This window comes from Cetorhinus maximus, chromosome 13 (genome assembly GCF_964194155.1).
Source record: "Cetorhinus maximus chromosome 13, sCetMax3.hap1.1, whole genome shotgun sequence".
Taxonomy (NCBI): Eukaryota; Metazoa; Chordata; class Chondrichthyes; order Lamniformes; family Cetorhinidae; genus Cetorhinus; species Cetorhinus maximus.
Genome location: NC_135891.1, coordinates 41,571,287 through 41,589,529, shown reverse-complemented (window position 1 = coordinate 41,589,529; position 18,243 = coordinate 41,571,287). Strand labels below are relative to the sequence as shown.

At 43.0% G+C, this 18,243-nt stretch overlaps 1 long non-coding RNA gene across 1 annotated transcript; it reads left to right on the top strand.

The window, feature by feature from the left end:
- The first annotated feature begins 5,439 nt into the window (after positions 1-5,439).
- On the top strand, positions 5,440-13,079 carry LOC144689183 (uncharacterized). The gene is made up of 3 exons (XR_013578589.1): positions 5,440-5,571; positions 12,238-12,381; positions 12,473-13,079. It is a non-coding gene; the product is annotated as an uncharacterized LOC144689183 (long non-coding RNA).
- The last annotated feature ends 5,164 nt before the right edge of the window (positions 13,080-18,243 follow it).

Genomic DNA, 18,243 nt, shown 5'->3' with positions numbered 1-18,243 from the left:
AAGTCATTTGGCAGAATGCCTCATCGCCAGAACTTTCCAACAAGCACCAAGACGTAGCTTGGCTGGTGGTGAGAAAGGCCCTCCCCGTCAGATCCTTCCTACACGCCAGGAGTCTCACCCCTTCTGCACGTTGCCCTCGAGGTGGCTGTGGTGGGGAAGAGACCGTTGTTCACCTCCTTGTGGATTGTGCCTTTGCAAAGAAAGTCTGGAGAGAGATGCAGTGGTTGCTGTCGAGGTTCATCCCGAGCAGTTCTGTGACACAGGACTCTGTGCTCTACGGGCTGTTCCCAGGGACACACACCGAGACAAACATCAACTGCAGCTGGAGGATCATCAACTCGGTGAAAGACGAGCTTTGGTCTGCCCGAAACTTGTTGGTCTTCCAGCACAAAGAGTTGTCCCCGACCGATTGTTGCGGACTGGCACAATCCAAAGTCCAGGACTACGTGCTGAGAGACGCACTAAAGCTTGGGGCAGCTGCCGCAAAGGCGCAATGGGGAAGGGTCGCTGTCTAAGACCTTTCTGCCACAGTGCACCGAGAGACTGGGAACTGTTTAGAGCCCCTCGGGCTGTACAGCTCAAAATGAAAGGCTGTAAATGATTGTAATATTGTTTGTACTGATGCGCCTGGTGATACATTTTGTAAAAGTTTAACCTGGATTGTACCCTTGTAATGGTGTTTTTGAAATGGTTTGGAATGTGATTGAAGATATTTTATGAATAAAGTATATTTTTGCAAAAAAAAAACTTATTGAGGGATTGTACCCTTGTAATGGTGCTTTTGAAATGGTTTGGAATGTGATTGAAGATATTTTATGAATAAAGTATATTTTTGCAAAAAAAAACTTATTGAGGGAGAAATCCCGACCCCTTTGGCTGATACATTCCTTTGTGTGCAAAGTGACCCTTCAGGTGACCAAAGATTTTTTTGGGGTGAGATCTTCATTACAGAATCAACTGTTTTTTGATCTGTAGATGAATCATATGTTAAGATTCAGTAATGGTCTTTACTTTACAAGGTGATGACAGCTAAAAACAGTTTTACTGCTAAGCAAGTCTTTTGAGCTATGTTGGCAGCTACAATGTGGTAAATATTGCAGCTCTACAGATGCCTTGGAGACTGAATTTAGCATGACTGAAGACACAGTGGTTATGAAAATCAGCCGGAGGAGCTCCCCTCTGAGATCCTTTTTCTGCTGAAATATTGATGTTGTCTTAGTTTGTTCCCAGGGCAGACTTAGAACTGAATTTATATTTTATGCTTAGTTTTCTTGATTTTTTTAAACAGCGTGTTCTTTTTCTCTACTAGTGTGTCTCTTGAATCACAATATTATTATGTCATCACAATCTTTACCTAATGAAACATGATGGCAAATTTGTAGATATTAAACGAACCAGTGTGTTGTGGTTTGTTTTGTGTTATTGGGTACTATGAAAAAATTAGCCAGGCAATGTTTGGACCATGTTTCTGATACATTATTCAGAGGAATCTCATAGAAAATTCAGATACACCCATATGAATGATCAAATTTCAAAATGGCTGAAGGCTTGGTGTCAAAGACATTCTCAAAAGCATTTGCAACAAAAACAAAAATTGCTGGAAAAACTCAGCAGGTCTGACAGCATCTGTGGAGAGGAAGACAGAGTTAACGTTTCGAGTCCGTATGACTTTTCATCAGGACTTTGATGAAGAGTCATACGGACTCGAAACGTTAACTCTGTCTTCCTCTCCACAGATGCTGTCAGACCTGCTGAGTTTTTCCAGCAATTTTTGTTTTTGTTTCAGATTTCCAGCATCCACAGTATTTTGCTTTCATCTCAAAAGCATTTAGTTTGTTCTATTGTGGTCAGATAGTCACACTACTTAATATAGATTTACAGTTAACAAGTAGATACTTTGTTCTCTGACAGGGGCTAAGAGAATATCTGGATTATTAGGCCTTAGTAATTTGGCCTAGCAACCAGGCCAAAGATGGTAACTGCAGCACAGATTTTCAGTAACACTAGCGCTTTTAAAGTCACTACAGATGCCACCCCTGGTACCAACCATCAAAGTCAAACTGTTTGTCTCAGATTGCTGCTTCATTGATCAGGAATTAAATTGCTTTCTCTACTGTTTTTGACACTAAAGCAGTAACTGAGAACATTAAAAAGTGATTTTCTGTTCACAGGCTTTTTCAACAGACTAGGAGTCATTTACCAAAGTGACCTTTTGACTTCTTGCAGTCAATTGAACTCTTTTTTTTCGGAAACTCAAAAGAGGTTTGCTTACAGTATCCAGACGTGGGCTGATAAGTGGCAAGTAACATTTGCGCCACACAAATGCCAGGCAATGCCCATATCCAACTAGAGAGAATCTAACCACCACGCCATAACATTCAATGGCACTACGATCACTGTATCCCCCACTATCAACATCCTGGAGGTTACCATTGAACAGAAACTGAACTGGACTAGCCATATAAATACTGTGGTTACAAGAACAAATCAGAGGCTAAGAATCCTGTGGCGAGTAACTCACCTCCTCACTCCCTAAAGTCAGTCCACCATCTACAAGGCACAAGTCAGGAGTGTGATGTAATACTCTCCACTTGTCTGGATAAGTGCAGCTCCAACAACATTCAAGAAGCTTGACACCGTCCAGGACAAAGCAGCCTGCTTGATTGGCACCCCTTGCACAAACATTCACTCCCTCCATCCCTACACACAGTGGCAGCAGTGTGTACCATCTATAAGATGCACTGCAGAAACTCACCAAGGCTCCTTAGGCAGCATCTTCCAAACCCATAGCCACTACCATCAAGAAGAATGAGGGCAGCAGACACATAGGAACCCCACCACCTGGAAGTTGCCATCCAAGCCACTTATCAACTTGACTTGGAAATATATTGCAGTTCCTTCACTGTCACTGGGTCAAAATCCTGGAACTCCCTCCCTAACAGCACTATTGGTGTACCTACACAACATGGACTGCAGTGGTTCAAGAAGGCAGCTCACCACCACTTTCTCAAGGACAACTAGGGATGGGCAATAAATGTTGGCCCAGTCAGTGACATCCACATCCCATGAATGTAAATAAAACAACATTGAGTTAGTTTCCAAAAACTGATTTGGCTAACAGGAAATTATAATACAGGAAACACTTCACCAGCTTTTACTAAGGATGTACATAGTTCATTGTAAATTTAGAAACTGCAAGCCAGTCACAAAGCAACTTTGCAACATGAATAATGTGTGGTTGAGAAAAAAATGAAGAGCTTTGGGACTGGATTTTTATCCCCCACCAGGGTCGGGAATGGAATAGTGTGGACACAGAACATCGTGCTGTTGGCCTGTGTGCCAGCCCCCTGGCTTCGTCGCACCCCTGGACCATTTTCTTAGAGGTGGATGGTGAGATGGCAGGTCTATCCAAGTGTAGCAGCATGTAGCCTCAAGTTGCTTATTAGGACCTGTTGTCAGAGGCCAACTGGAATTTTCTAGTCGATCTCCAAATGCTCACAGGCAGCGGGAGATAATGTAGCTACCTGGAGGTGGCCTCCTGCTGCAAATTGGTGGAGCCTGTGCTCCAGACAGGCTTAGTGATCCTTACTGCCTACCTGGATTCAGCAGCAGCCGCAGTTTGCTCTGTAGATTCCCTCCCAGCCCCAATCCATCCCTCGAGAAAAAATCAGTTTGAACCAGTTAGAAAAGCCAACTGGCCATAACTGATTTCTACCGGAACAACAGATTACAATCAGTTTTGACTAGAATAACTGGAGATTATAACTGGTCACCAGCTGATATCTACAGTTGTCCAGTTGACTTGTTTACTGGCTTAACTGTATACAACTGGGAGAACTAGCACTTACAATGGGAAGCCTGTTGTGATTCTACTTTCCCAGTTGACTTCAACTGCAACCATTTCAATCTTATTGGGACCAGTTGATTTCTGCTGGGACAAGCTGATTGGCAAACTGCAACCAGTTGGAATTAAGTGGAGGGTGTTGCCATGTAGCTGCTTCAATGGTTCTTTGAACTGGAAACTGTACCAGTTGAATCCAACTGGATTAAGACTGCCTGAGTAAGGCAAAAAGGCATTAGTGTGTCAGTACACATTTTCACATCATGTTTGCAGTGTGTTGTAATGAGCACAATATTTATCTCCTTACCTCACATTTATGAATTTAGCCAAATATAAGTTTATTAATGCTGTGCATTTAACCATTTAAAGATTTATTTTTTTGGAGTAGTCACACACAAAGGGTCACATAATGGCAAAACGTAAACTGTTTTATATTGAAAACTTCTCAGGATAAGGGGAAAAAAAGATTCAAAAGATCTTTTCTTAATAAGAAGCATGCAAAAAGCCATTATGGGAGTAACCATTGCCATGAGTACTTCAGTCGCCATGATAATTATAAATCAATGGTAGCATTCCTTACACTCATAGTGATTAGGAAATAACCTCATTCTCCGATAACCCCTTGACAGGAATGGATAATGACAAAACCTACGTGGGCATCAATTAAGACCATCACTTGAAAAAGTGGCAAATATGAGTGGAACAAAACTCAAGAAAATGAACACATTTTTAAAAAAAAATGAATACAAGAACTGAACATAACTTGTATTTGTTTATTTCTTATGTTGATAAGTAATGATGAACATTACAAATACACTGAGGGAAGATAACCCCTTGCTGCACTTTCCCTCTGCCGGCCATCTGTTCCCCCTCACCGGTTATGGCCGCCCCTGCAGTGCTCCCCTCACCCTCACTCAAAGCCTCCTACCTCCCCTCTGCGTCATAGCCTCATCCTCTCTGGCATTCGATGCCCTCGGCTCCCGCTGCTTGCCAACCTGGCCCTGATCGTCAAGTCTCTCGCTGGGGCTGCTTGCCCTCCTGAGCAAGAATGAGTGGCTCGGGAGGTGCGGCACCGAAACAGGGTGAGCAGCCCCGGCAAAACACTGGGTGACCTGGAGGTCGGGAGAGAGAGGCGTCGACTGCCGGGGACGGTGAGGCGAGTGTCAGGGCGGCCGGGAACAGCCATAACGGAGAGCGGGAAGGATGCGTTCAGAACTGGGCAGGGCGGGAACGGCCATTCCGGGGGAACAGAACTTAACCAGACATTATTGGGGAGCGGGAGAAAAGCAATGAAGCAGGTCCTAGGCTGCCAGGAAGAAACCCCACCCACAACGCCCTGATTGGCCAACTTTAGCAAACTCACTTTCTGATTGGCCAAAGCGTTTGTCAATCAGCAGTGGATGTCCCACCTGTAGTGTTGCATTCTGGGTAAAGGAGGGACCATTTGTCTTTTTGAATGCCCTCGGAGAGGAGGCACGCGGATTTGACAGTTTTCCTGCAGTCAGGTCTGAGGCTATGGAGCTGTTTTGATATCACTTCTTTAAACATTCAAGTAACATTGTTGCTCTTTTTTCACTGCTAGATCTATTTTTTTCACTGAATACTTCAACGCCTGACAGAGTTTGCCTTAATTAATTCCTCGATCAACTGTACTTGTAGAATTGTACATCAGCAACATAAACCCCTGTATGGTGTGATGGATCCCATCAAACAGCGGCAGACTACAAGAGGTAGAGTAGAAATGGATTTTGAGTTTTAAGCTCAACCCCATGCAGCCAGTTGTTAATCCTCCTTAGAGTTTCACTCAGTACTTTAGCATGGAGGTAAGTGACTAGGGGGATGGTTTTTACAGCGAGAGAGTGTGAGAGAAACAGTGGGGTCATTTACAGCGAGACAGTGAGAGAGACAGCATGGTCATTTACAGTGAGAGAGTGTGGGAAACAGCATGGTAATTTACCATGGGAGAGTGTGAGAGAAACAGCATGGTCATTTACAGTGAGAGAGTGTAGGAAACAGCATGGTAATTTACCATGAGAGAGAGTGAGAGAAACAGCATGGTCATTTACAGTGAGACAGTGAGAGAGAAACAGCATGGTCATTTACCATGAGAGAGTGTGAGAGAAACAGCATGGTCATTTACAGTGAGACAGAGAGAGAAACAGCGTGGTCATTTACAGCGAGACAGTGAGAGAGAAACAGCATGGTCATTTACAGTGAGAGAGTGTGGGAAACAGCATGGTCATTTACAATGAGAGTGTGAGAGAAACAGCATGGTCATTTACAGCGAGACAGTGAGAGAGAAACAGCATGGTCATTTACCATGAGAGAGTGTGAGAGAGACAGCGTGGTCATTTACAATGAGAGTGTGAGAGAAACAGCATGGTCATTTACAGCGAGACAGTGAGAGAGAAACAGCATGGTCATTTACCATGAGAGAGTGTGAGAGAGACAGCGTGGTCATTTACAATGAGAGTGTGAGAGAAACAGCATGGTCATTTACAGTGAGAGAGTGTGGGAAACAGCATGGTCATTTACAATGAGAGAGTGTGAGAGAAACAGCATGGTCATTTACAGCGAGACAGTGAGAGAGACAGTGTGGTCATTTACCATGAGAGAGTGTGAGAGAATCAGCATGGTCATTTACAGCGAGACAGTGAGAGAGACAGTGTGGTCATTTACAGCGAGACAGTGAGAGAGAAACAGCATGGTCATTTACAATGAGAGAGTGTGAGAGGAACAGCATGGTCATTTACAGCGAGGCAGTGAGCGAGAAACAGCATGGTCATTTACCATGAGAGAGTGTGAGAGAAACAGCATGGTCATTTACAGTGAGACAGTGAGAGAGAAACAGCGTGGTCATTTACAGCGAGACAGTGAGAGAGAAACAGCGTGGTCATTTACAGCGAGACAGTGAGAGAGAAACAGCGAGTTCATTTACAATGAGAGAGTGTGAGAGAAACAGCATGGTCATTTACAGTGAGACAGTGAGCGAGAAACAGCGTGGTCATTAAAATGAGAGAGTGTGAGAGAAACAGCATGGCCATTTACAGCGAGACAGTGAGAGAGACAGCGTGGTCATTTACAGTGAGACAGTGAGAGAGAAACAGCGTGGTCATTTACAGTGAGACAGTGAGAGAGAAACAGCATGGTCATTTACAGCGAGACAGTGAGAGAGAAACAGCGAGTTCATTTACAATGAGAGTGTGTGGGAAACAGCATGGTCATTTACAGTGAAAGAGTGTGGGAAACAGCATGGTCATTTACAATGAGAGTGTGAGAGAAACAACATGGTCATTTACAGCGAGACAGTGAAAGAGACAGCGTGGTCATTTACAGCGAGACAGTGAGAGAGAAACAGCATGGTCATTTACAGTGAAAGAGTGTGGGAAACAGCATGGTCATTTACAATGAGAGTGTGAGAGAAACAGCATGGTCATTTACAGCGAGACAGTGAAAGAGACAGCGTGGTCATTTACAGCGAGACAGTGAGAGAGAAACAGCATGGTCATTTACCATGAGAGAGTTTGAGAGAAACAGCATGGTCATTTACAGTGAGACAGTGAGAGAGAAACAGCGTGGTCATTTACAGTGAGAGAGTGTGAGAAACAGCATGGTCATTTGCAGTGAGACAGTGAGAGCGAAACAGCGAGTTCATTTACAGTGAGAGAGTGTGAGAAACAGCATGGTCATTTACAGTGAGAGAGAAACAGCGTGGTCATTTACAGTGAGAGAGTTTGAGAGAAACAGCAGGGTCATTTACAGGGTGCGAGAAGAGCAGGACCTTTAACAATTACAGAATGAGAGAAGAGTGTGAGATCATTAAAGAGCGTGAGTGGGAAAAGAGCGCGGAGAGCAGCTGATTGGTGAGTATTTCTAGCCTTTAAGGTAAAGTAAGATCTTTAGTTTGTGTTTAGATCTCTAGTCTTTATTTTCTCTTCTTAAAGATAGCTTGTTAAGTATAAGATTGATACTGGTGTGTATAAAAAAATATAATAAAGTGTAAAAGGTGGGGATACTAGAGCAATTAATTAAAAATTGAATAAAATAAGATAGCACTGGCAGGGCAGGTGACGTGTTGCTGCTGCAGCATGTGGGAACTTCTGGACACCAAGGTGATCCAGAGCAAACACATCTGTACCAAGTGTTTGCAGCTCGAGGAACTTCGAGTCTGAGTTCAGGATCTGGAGTCCGGGCTGCAGACATTGTGCCACATAAGGGAGGGAAAAGTTACCTGGACGCTTTGCTTCACACCATTCAGATTAGGTAATGCAAATTTGATCTGTGATCAGGGACAGGAGGATGCGACTGCAGGAGAAGCAGGTTTGGGGATCCAGGGGTAGTGTTCAAGGAGCCCCGGCCCCTGCAACTGTCCAATGGTTACAAGATTCTTGCAAGCTGTGTGGATGAAAGCGGGGACTGCAGGGAGGATGAGCAAACTGACCATGGCACCGTGGTACAGGGAGCCATTCAAGTGAGGGGAAGGAAATGGGAACATACTAGTGGTAGGAGAATAGATACTGTTTTCTGCAGCCATGAGTGAATCCTGAAGGCTGTGTTGCCTGCCCAGTGCCAGGGTTAAGGACATCTCAGGGCTGGAGAGGAACTTGGAACGGGAGGGGACGGATCCAGTTGTCATCATCCATGATGGTACCAATGACATTGATAGGACTAGAAAGGAGATTCTGCTGAAAGAATGTCAACAGCTAGGAGCTAAATTAAAAAGCCAAACCTCCAAGGTGATAATCTTGGGATTGCTACCTGAGCCACGTGCAAACTGGCATATGGTAAATAAAGTCAAGGAGTTAAATGCGTGGCTCAGAGATTGGTGTGGGAGGAATGGGTTTCAGTTCATGGGGCACTGGCACCAGTACTGGGGTAGAAGGGAGCTGTTCCGGTGGGACGGGCTTCACTTGAACCATGCTGGGAAACTGAATAACTAGGTCTATAGAGAAGGCTTTAAAGTAAATGGGGGTGTGGGGGGGTGGGGGTGGTTCTGGAAAGGGGATACGTAGGCTTACAAAATAAAAGAATATGGCAGCCTTGCAGGGCAGCTATTTGGGTAATGATACCCAGAGTGTGACAGGAAGGGAGAGAGTGTACAAACATTTAAAAAATAGCAGCAAATAGGGTCAAAAGGGGAAAAAATGGCTGAAAGACAAAATTAATGGCTCTTTACTTAAACGCATGTAGTATTCGGAACAAAATAAATGAATTAACGACACAAATAGAGGTTAATGGGTATGATCTTATAGCCATTATGGAGACGTGGCTACAAGGAGATCAAAGCTGAGAGCTAAGTATTCAGGTGTGTGTGACTTTTCGAAAGGACAGGCAGGAAGGAAAGGGTGGTGGGGTAGCTTTATTAGGACAAGATGGAATAAGTACGATCGCAAGAACTAATCTTGGATCAAAAGATGTAGAATCCATATGGGTAGAGGTAAAAAATAACAAGGGGAAGAAGACACTGGTGGGAATAGTCTGTAGGCCCCCTGACAGTAGCTATACTGTAGGACAGAGAATAAATCAGGAAATGAGGGCATGTAAAAAAGGCAGTACATTTATCATGGGTGACTTTAATCTTCATGTAGATTAGGAAAATCAAATTGGCAGAGGTAGACATGAGCAAGAATTCATTGAGTGTATTTGGGAGTTTCTTAGAACATTTTGTTGTGAATCAAACCATGGATCAGGCTATTTTAGATCTGGTAATGTGTAATGAGGCAGGTTTAATAAATGATCTCAGAGTAAAGGATCCCCTAGGAAACAGTGACCATAATATGGTAGAGTTTAGCATTCAGTTTGACAGTGAGAAAGTTGGGTCAGAAACAACTGTGCTCAACTTAAATAAGGGTAATTACAATGGAATGAGGGCAGAGTTGGTTGGAGCGGACTGGGAAAGGAGTTTAGCAGAAAAGATGGTTGATGAACAGTGGCAGACGTTTGAGAAAAAAAAGTTAAGGACAGTATCAAGTTGAAAGAAAAAACATACAATGTGGCAAAGATTAGTGGGAAGCCAGAGGATTGGGAAAGTTTTAAAAACCAACAAAAGATGACCAAACAAATAATAAAGAGGGAGAAAATAAACTTTGAGGGTAAACTAGCAAGTAATATAAAATTGGACAGTAAGAGCTTCTTTAAACATATAAAAAGGAAATGAGAGGCCAAAGTGAACATAGGCCCCTTAGAGAATGAGGCTGGGGAAATAATAATAGGGAACCAGGAAATGCCAGAGGACTTGAATAAATACTTTGCCTCAGTCTTCACAGTAGAAGATAATAATAGCATTCCAAAAATACTAAATAATCAAGGGGCAAAAGGAGGGGGGCAGAAGAAATAAATACAATAACTATCACTAGAGAAAAAGTACTAGGGAGACTAATGGGGCTAAAGGCTAATAAGTCCCCTGGACCTGATGGGTTGCATCCTAGGATATTAAAGGAAGTAGCTACAGAGATAGTGGATGCACTGGTTGTAACCTTCCAAGAATTCTTAGATTCTGGAAAAGTCCCAGGGGATTGGAGAATGGCCAATGTAACACCTTATTCAAATAGGGAGGGAGACAAAAAACAGGTAACTATAGGCCAGTTAGCTTAACGCCTGACATTGGTAAAATGTTGGCATCTATTATAAATGATGTAATAGCAGAGTGTTTGGAAATACATAATCTAATCAATCAGAGTCAGCATGGCTTCATGAAGTGGAAATCATGCCAAACAAATTTATTAGAATTCTTTGAGGAAGTAACAATCAGGATAGATAAGGGGGAACCAGTAGACGTAATATATTTGAATTTCCAAAAGTCATTTGATAAGGTACCACATATAAGGCTACTTAATAAGATAAGAGCCCATGGTGCTGGGGGTGATATATCAGCATGGATAGAGGATTGACTAATTAACAGAAGATAGAGAGTTGGGATAAGGGGGGCATTTTTGGGATGGCAGCCTGTAACTAGTGGAGTGCTACAGGGATCAGTGCTGGGGCCTCAATTATTTACAATAATATTAATGACTTAGATGAGGGAAGTGAATGTACTATTGCCAAGTTTGTGAATGACACAAAAATCAGTGGGAAGGCAAGTGGTGAAAATGACACAAGGAGTCTACAGAGGGATATAGACAAGTTAAGTGAGTGGGCAAAAACTTGGCAGGTGAGATATAATGTGGGAAAATGTGAGGTTATGCACTTTGGCAGGAAGGATAAAGGAGCTGAATATTATTTAAATGGAGAAAGACTGCAGAAGGCTGTAGCACAGAGGGATTTGGGAGTCCTTGTGCATGAATCCCAAAAAGCTAACGTACAAATTCAACAGGTAAAAGAGAAGGCAAATGGAATGTTGGCCTTTATTTCAAAGGGAATGGAGTATAAAAATGGGGAAGTCTTGCTAAAACTATACATGGCACTAGTTGGACCATACCTAGAGTACTGTGAACAATTTTGGTCCCCTTATCTAAGGAAAGATATACTGGCACTGGAGGCAGTCCAGATAGGGTTCACTAGGTTGATCCCGGATACAGAGGGATTTTCTTATGAGGAGACGTTGAGTAGGTTGGGCCTGTACTCATTAGAATTTAGAAAAATGAGAGGTGACCTTATTGTAACATATAAGAGTCTTAGGGAGCTTGACAGGGTAGATGCTGAGAGGTTGTTTCCCCTTGTGGGAGAGTCTAGGATCAGAGGGCATAATCTCAGAGTAGGGGGTCACTCATTTATAACAGAGTTGAGGAGAAATTTCTTCTCTCAGAGAGTAGTCAATCTGGGGAATTCTTCACCACAGAGGGCTATAGAGGCTGGGTCGTTGAGTATATTCAAGGCTGAGATAGACAGATTTTTAATCAGAAAGGGAATCAAGGGTTATGGGGAAAAGGCAGGAAAGTGGCATTCAGGATTATCAGATCAGCCTTGATCTCATTGAATGGCAGGGCAGACTCAGGGGGCTGAATGGCCTACTTCTGCTCCTACATCTTATGGTCTTATGATTGGTAGAATGATTAGAGGGGAGTTGAGAAAAACATTTTTCACCTAGAGGGTTTTGGGGGCCTGGAACCTACTGCCCAAAAGGACAGTACAGACAGAATCTCTCAACTAATTTAACATTTTTCTGGAATGCACCTCAAGGGCTAGGGACTAAATGCTGGAAAATGGGATCAGACTGGGTGGCTCGTTTGTTGGCCAGCCACAGAGACCACGGGCCAATTGGCCTCTTTCTGTGTCGTAAACTTCTTATGATTCTCACAGGTAGATTTCAAAGATACAAGGCAACTTTCTTTTCATCAAAAGGGGCGAGAAGATTTGTGAATCTTGGAAACCATTTTTCTGATATAATGCTCCAAACGACAAGAAAAGCAAATCTAAAATGTGCCGCGTAATGCTATTAAATTGCTCTTGATCTATAGACATTCATGAAGAGATCAGACAGAAGATGCAGAGTGGCCCAAGGCTCAGGGTGCCCAAGATTGTGAACAGCACTGTCCAAGACAACAGCAGTGGTGACAATACACCTGCACTGGCCAAAGAGAGCACTTGAAGATGCAGCCAGGGTAAATATCTTCCCATTGATTTCCATTGTGAATAGGTTTTGAGACCACAAACCAAAACTAAATTATTTCAAAAATATCTTCTCTGTGGCAGAATCTAGGGAGAAGTCTGCCTGCAACAAAGGCCTGAGAGCAACAATGGAAGAGACAATGGTTGCAAGGAAGATTTGATGGCCTCCCAGTCCATGAAAAAGCACCTGGAGGCTATGAACCACAAGCTACAGGAGGAAATTGTGGAACTGTCAAAAATAATTGAGATACAACTGTTATTTTAATGTTACAAAGCTACACCTCTTTCTGTGACTAATGCAGCTCTCTGGTCAGAAACAGATGATAGAGTGAATTGGATTTGTGCAAAGGTCTCTCAACACTGATATCTGAATGGTGTAAATTATTTTTCATCATGTTGCTAGGCAAGGTGATGCACCAGCAATACACAAGGAAAGAGTATTGGAGATGCCTGCACCATCCAGACAGAGTCAGCAAGGCCCTATCCAGAGCACAAAGAGGCCAATGAGCAATTATACATTGCAATTGATGACAAGGTAATGATTCTTAGAATTCATTCTCAAAACATTTAATAATCAATGTTGGTTTCGGCAGAAAATGACAGATCATTATGGTGGTGGGTGCAGTGTGAAACTTGCCTCCATCACTAATGATTTGTCATTCATTGAGACTGAACTATTGAATAACCTCACGTAGAGTCTGTAGTTAATCTATTTTACATGTTGGATATGGTGTATGTCCCTGATTTTATTTACAGATAAAACTGCCAGGTAGTATTGAGATAGCAGAAGGAATGTAGAATAAGGCACACAGTCAATTCAGCATTTGTCAAGACTTGGGCTGTTGGGCATCTGTCGATCCAATGAACTGGCAGGCTGTTTCATTGCAGGCAACATAGAGGATGCAATTTCTTACAGCACTGAAACCAGTGATTCATCCACCATGTAAACTATCAATCAAACTAAAAGGAAAGCTTGAAAGAGAGCTCCAAAAGATGGAAGATGATTTAGTGACCGTCAGAGCCAACAGACTGGGTAAATTCCATTGTGGTGAGAGAGAAGCCAAATGGATGACTAAGAATTTGCCTATATTCCAAAGATCTATCAAGCAACAAAGAAAGAATCACCGCCTTATCAAACACTGGAAGAGATCACACCAGCACTGACAGGGGCAAAAGTTTTCAGCAAGCTTAATTCCCGAAACTACTGGAACGTGAAGCTTGACAAGGAATCTACGCTGTTAACAACATTAAACACATCCTTTGGCTGGTACAAATTCTTTTGGCCTTTAAGTAAGCCAGGATAGGGACATAGGAAATAGGACCATGAGTAGGCCTGTTGGCTCCTCAAGTCTGCTTCACCATTCAATTAGATTATGGCTGATCTTCTACTTCAAAGCCATTTCCTGCGCTATCCCCATATCCTTTAAAGTTTGTACTATCTAGAAATCTATCGACATGTGGTTTGAACATGCTCAATAACTGAGCCTCCACAAGTTCTCTGTGGTAGAGAATTCCAAAGATTTACCACCTGAGTAAAGAAATTCCTCCTCATCTCAGTCCTGAATGGCCTACTACTTATTTTGAGATTGTGCCCCCTGGTTCTAGACACCCCCAACCATGGAAAACATCCTTTCTGCATTTAGCTTGTCGAGCCCTGTAAGAATTTTGCATGTTACAATAAGATCACCTCTCATTCTTCTAAACTCTAGAGAATACAGGCCCAGTTTCCTCAATCTCTCCTCATAAGACAGTACCACCATCCCAGGAATCAGTCTGGTTAACATTCATTGCATTCCCTCTATGGCAGGTATATCCTTCCTTAGGTAAGGAGACCAAAACTGTACACAGTACTTCAGGTGCAGTCTCACCAAAACTCTATACAATTGCAGCAAGACACCTTTACTGCTGTACTCAAATCCTCTTGCAATAAGGGCCAACATACCATTTGCCTTCCTAATTGCTTGTTGCACCTGCATGCTAGCTTTCAATGACTCATGAACAAAGACACCAAGGTCCTTTTGGACGTCAACACTTCCCAATCTCTCACCATTTAAAAAATACTCTGTATTTCTGTTTTCTTGCCAAAATGGACAACTTCACACTTATTAACATTATATGCCATCTGCCATGTTCTTGCCCACTAACTTAGCCTGTCTAAATCCCCTTGAACCCTCTTTGTATCCTCCTCACAATTCACATTTCTACCTAGTTTTGTGTCATCAGCAAACTTGGAAATATTGCATTTGATCCCTACATCCAAATCATTGATATAGATTGTGAATAGCTGGAGCCCAAGCACTGATCCTGGTGGTATACCACTAGTCACAGCCTGCCAACCTGGGAATGACTCTTTATTCCTACTCTCTGTTTTCTGTCTGTTAACCAATTCTCAATCCATGCCAGTGTATTACTCGGCCACTTAGGGCTGAGATGAGGAGAAATTTCTTTACTCAAAGGGTCGTGAATCTTTGGAATTCTCTACCCCTGAGGGCCGTGGAAGCTCAGTCATTGAGTATGTTTAAGGTAGAGATTGACAGATTTCTGATTAACAATAACGTAAAGGTTTATGGGGATAGTGTGGGTAAAAGGCATTGAAGTGTTTGATCAGCCATGATTGTACTGAATGGTGGAACAGACCCAATGGGCTGAATGGCCATCTACTGTTCCCATGTTCCAGTACATGAGTTCTTTCATACCTCACATGTCAGAACACACAGTAAAGCTATGAGAGCTGCTGAAAGATGTGGAGTACCAGTGGTCAGAGTCACATGAGAGGAGTTTCAAATAAACTAAAAGAATTTCTATGCAAGGAACCAAGTCTATCATACTACAATTGAAAGAAACATGTCACTCTGCAATTAGGGCCTTCTACAAAAGGACTGGGAGCAGCTCTGATACGAAAGGGTAAACCAATAATATTCGCATCCAAAGCTCTTAACATCAGCTGAGATCAGATTTGCCAACATAGAAAGAGTGTTTTTGACAGCCAAATATGGATGTGAGAAATTCCATACTTATCTCTGTGGGAGAAACTTCATAGTAGAGAGTGATCATTGGCCACTGGAGCAGAACTACAAAAAAAATGTGTAGAGTACCAGGAAAACTGCAGAGGCTTCAGAGTTACAATTTCACCCTGAAATACAAGTCAGGAAGAGACATGGTGCTAGCAGATGCCTTATCTCGGTTGTTGCCACAGGAGATGCATGAGATAAAAGATCTGTGTTAAAAGATCCATCACGTCATGAAAGTAACACCAACAAAGCTGAGACAAATTAGAGAGGAAACCAGCAAAGATGAAGAGTTGCAGATGCTCTCTCAGCAAGTGATCCAGGGATAGCTTGATAAGAAACAGAAAGCACAGCCAGCAACAGGGCACTACTGGTCTATCAGAGATGACATCTCACAGATGGTGTTCTGCTAGCTGGATCCAGAACAGTTGTACCCAAAACGATGCAAGAAGAACATCTCCAGAAGATACATGAAGACCACATGGGAATGGAGGAGTGTAAGCTCAGAGCCAGATCAGCTATGCACTGGATAGTGTTTTGAAGATGTGCTGTATGGAATATTAATTTGTAATTTCATGAGCTGGTCATATATTGAGCCTCTTTTTAAAAAAAAAGTTTTGCTAAACAAAAGACACTGACTTGAAGAAGCTGCTAATTTGTATCTTTTTTTATTCTTTCATGGGATGTGAGCATCACTGGCTGGGCCTGGCCTATTGCCCATCCTTAATTGCCCTTGAGAAGGTGGTGGTGAGTCGTCTTCTTGAACTGCTGCAGTCCATGTGATGTAGGTATACCTACAGTGCTGTTGAGGAGAGAGTTTCAGGATTTAGACCCAGCAACAGTGAAGGAACAGTGATATAGTTCCAAGTCAGGATGGTGTGTGGCATGGAAGAGAACTTGCAGGTGGTGGTGTTTCCATGCAGCTGCTGCCCTTGTCTTTCTAGGCGGCAAAGGTCGTGGGTTTGGAAACTGCTGTTGAAGGAGGCTTGTTGAATTGCTGCAGTGCATCTTGTAATTGGTAAACACAGATACCACTGTGCATCAGTGGTGGAGGGAGTGGATGTTGAAGGTGGTGGATGGGGTGCCAATCAAGCGGACTGTTTTGTCCTGGATAGTATTGAGCTTTGAGTGTTGTTGGAGCTGCACTCATCCAGACAAGTGGAGAGTATTCCATCACACTCCTGACATGTGCCTTTACATGGTGTGCAGGCTTTGGGGAGTCAGGAAGTGAGTTAATCTTCGCAAATTCCCAGTCTCTGACCTACTATATAGTCACAGTATTTATATGGCTGGTCCAGTTCAGTTTCTGGTCAATGGTAACCCCTAAGATGTTGATAGTGGGGGATTCAGCAATGGTAATGCCATTGAATGTCAAAGGGTGATGGTTGGATTCTCTCTTGTTAGAGATGATCATTGCCTGGCACTTGTGTGGCACGAATGTTACTTGCCACTTATCAGCCCATGCCTGAATGCTGTCTAGATCTTGCTGCATATGGGCACGGACTGCTTCCATATCTGATGAGTCGCAAATGCTGCTGAACATTGTGCAATCATCAGCGAGCATCCCCACTTCTAATCTTATAATAGAGGGAAGATCATGGATGAAGCAGCTGAAGATGGTTGGGCCTAGGACACTACCCTGAGGAACTCCTGCAGTAATGTTATGGGACTGAGTTGATTGACCTCCAACAATCACTATCATCTTATGCTAGGTATGACTCCAACCAGCAAGAGTTTTCCTCCTGATTCCCACTGGCTCCAGTTTTTCTAGGGCTCCTTGATGCCGCATTTGGTCAAATGCTGCCTTGATGTCAAGGCAGTCACTTTCACTTCACAGCTTGAGTTCAGATCTTTTGTCCATGATTGGATTAAGACTATTATGAGGTCAGGAGCTGAGTGGCCCTGGCAGAACCCAAACTGAGCAACAGTGAGCAGGTTATTTCTGAGTAAGTGCCACTTGGTAGCATTGTTGATGGCCCTTTCCATCACTTTGCTGATGATCAATAGTAGACTGATGGGGATGTAATTGGCCAGGATGGATGTGTTCTGCCTTTTGTGGACAGGACATACCTGGGCAGTTTTCCACATAGTTGTGTAGATGCCAGTGTTGTAGCTGTACTGAAACAGCTTGTGATGTCACATTCCATTGTATGGAGATGCAAAGCCTATGGAGACCTTAATAGAGATAATGGCATCCCTGATGCGTGACCAGCTCCTTCCTATTATCAAAATAGAGGATGGATCAATCAGGAGTTAATGGCTGAAACATTTTTTAAAAATCACCTCAGCTATGAAACAATGCCTAAAGGGAAGCAATGCGAGACATGAGCTGGTTGTCTATATTCTTTGGAATATACAACCACCATGGGGAGAGGTCATATGACACAACCTTTTGTATGGATGCTGGAATTGGGGTCTAATCGGAGAACACACAGGCTGCACAGGGAGCAAGGGTCTCCCTCTCTCTGCATTTTACCAAGTCTGCACCCTGTTTTGCTGAGAAAAGTGTCTACACCACGGTAGCAAAAAGAAACTGTACTAAAGACCCATTGGATTTTCTACAACAGTGATTTCAGGAGGAAAGGTAATCTATCAGCCATGACTGAAAAGCCACTGCTTCAGTGAAGAACTAGATTCCAGACACAATCAGTGAATCTCTTGACTGTCCTTTTATATGAACCTGCACTTTAACTTGGCCAAGTTTAACATCTGCTTCTCAGTAAAGCTGTATTCTTTTCTGCATGCATGGGGTTTGACTGCGTGTTTTCACATGTTAGTTGGAAGTAAGACACATTTGTACATTTTTAAACATTTTTAATGTTTTTAACTGGGTGGGCTTTAGTAGAA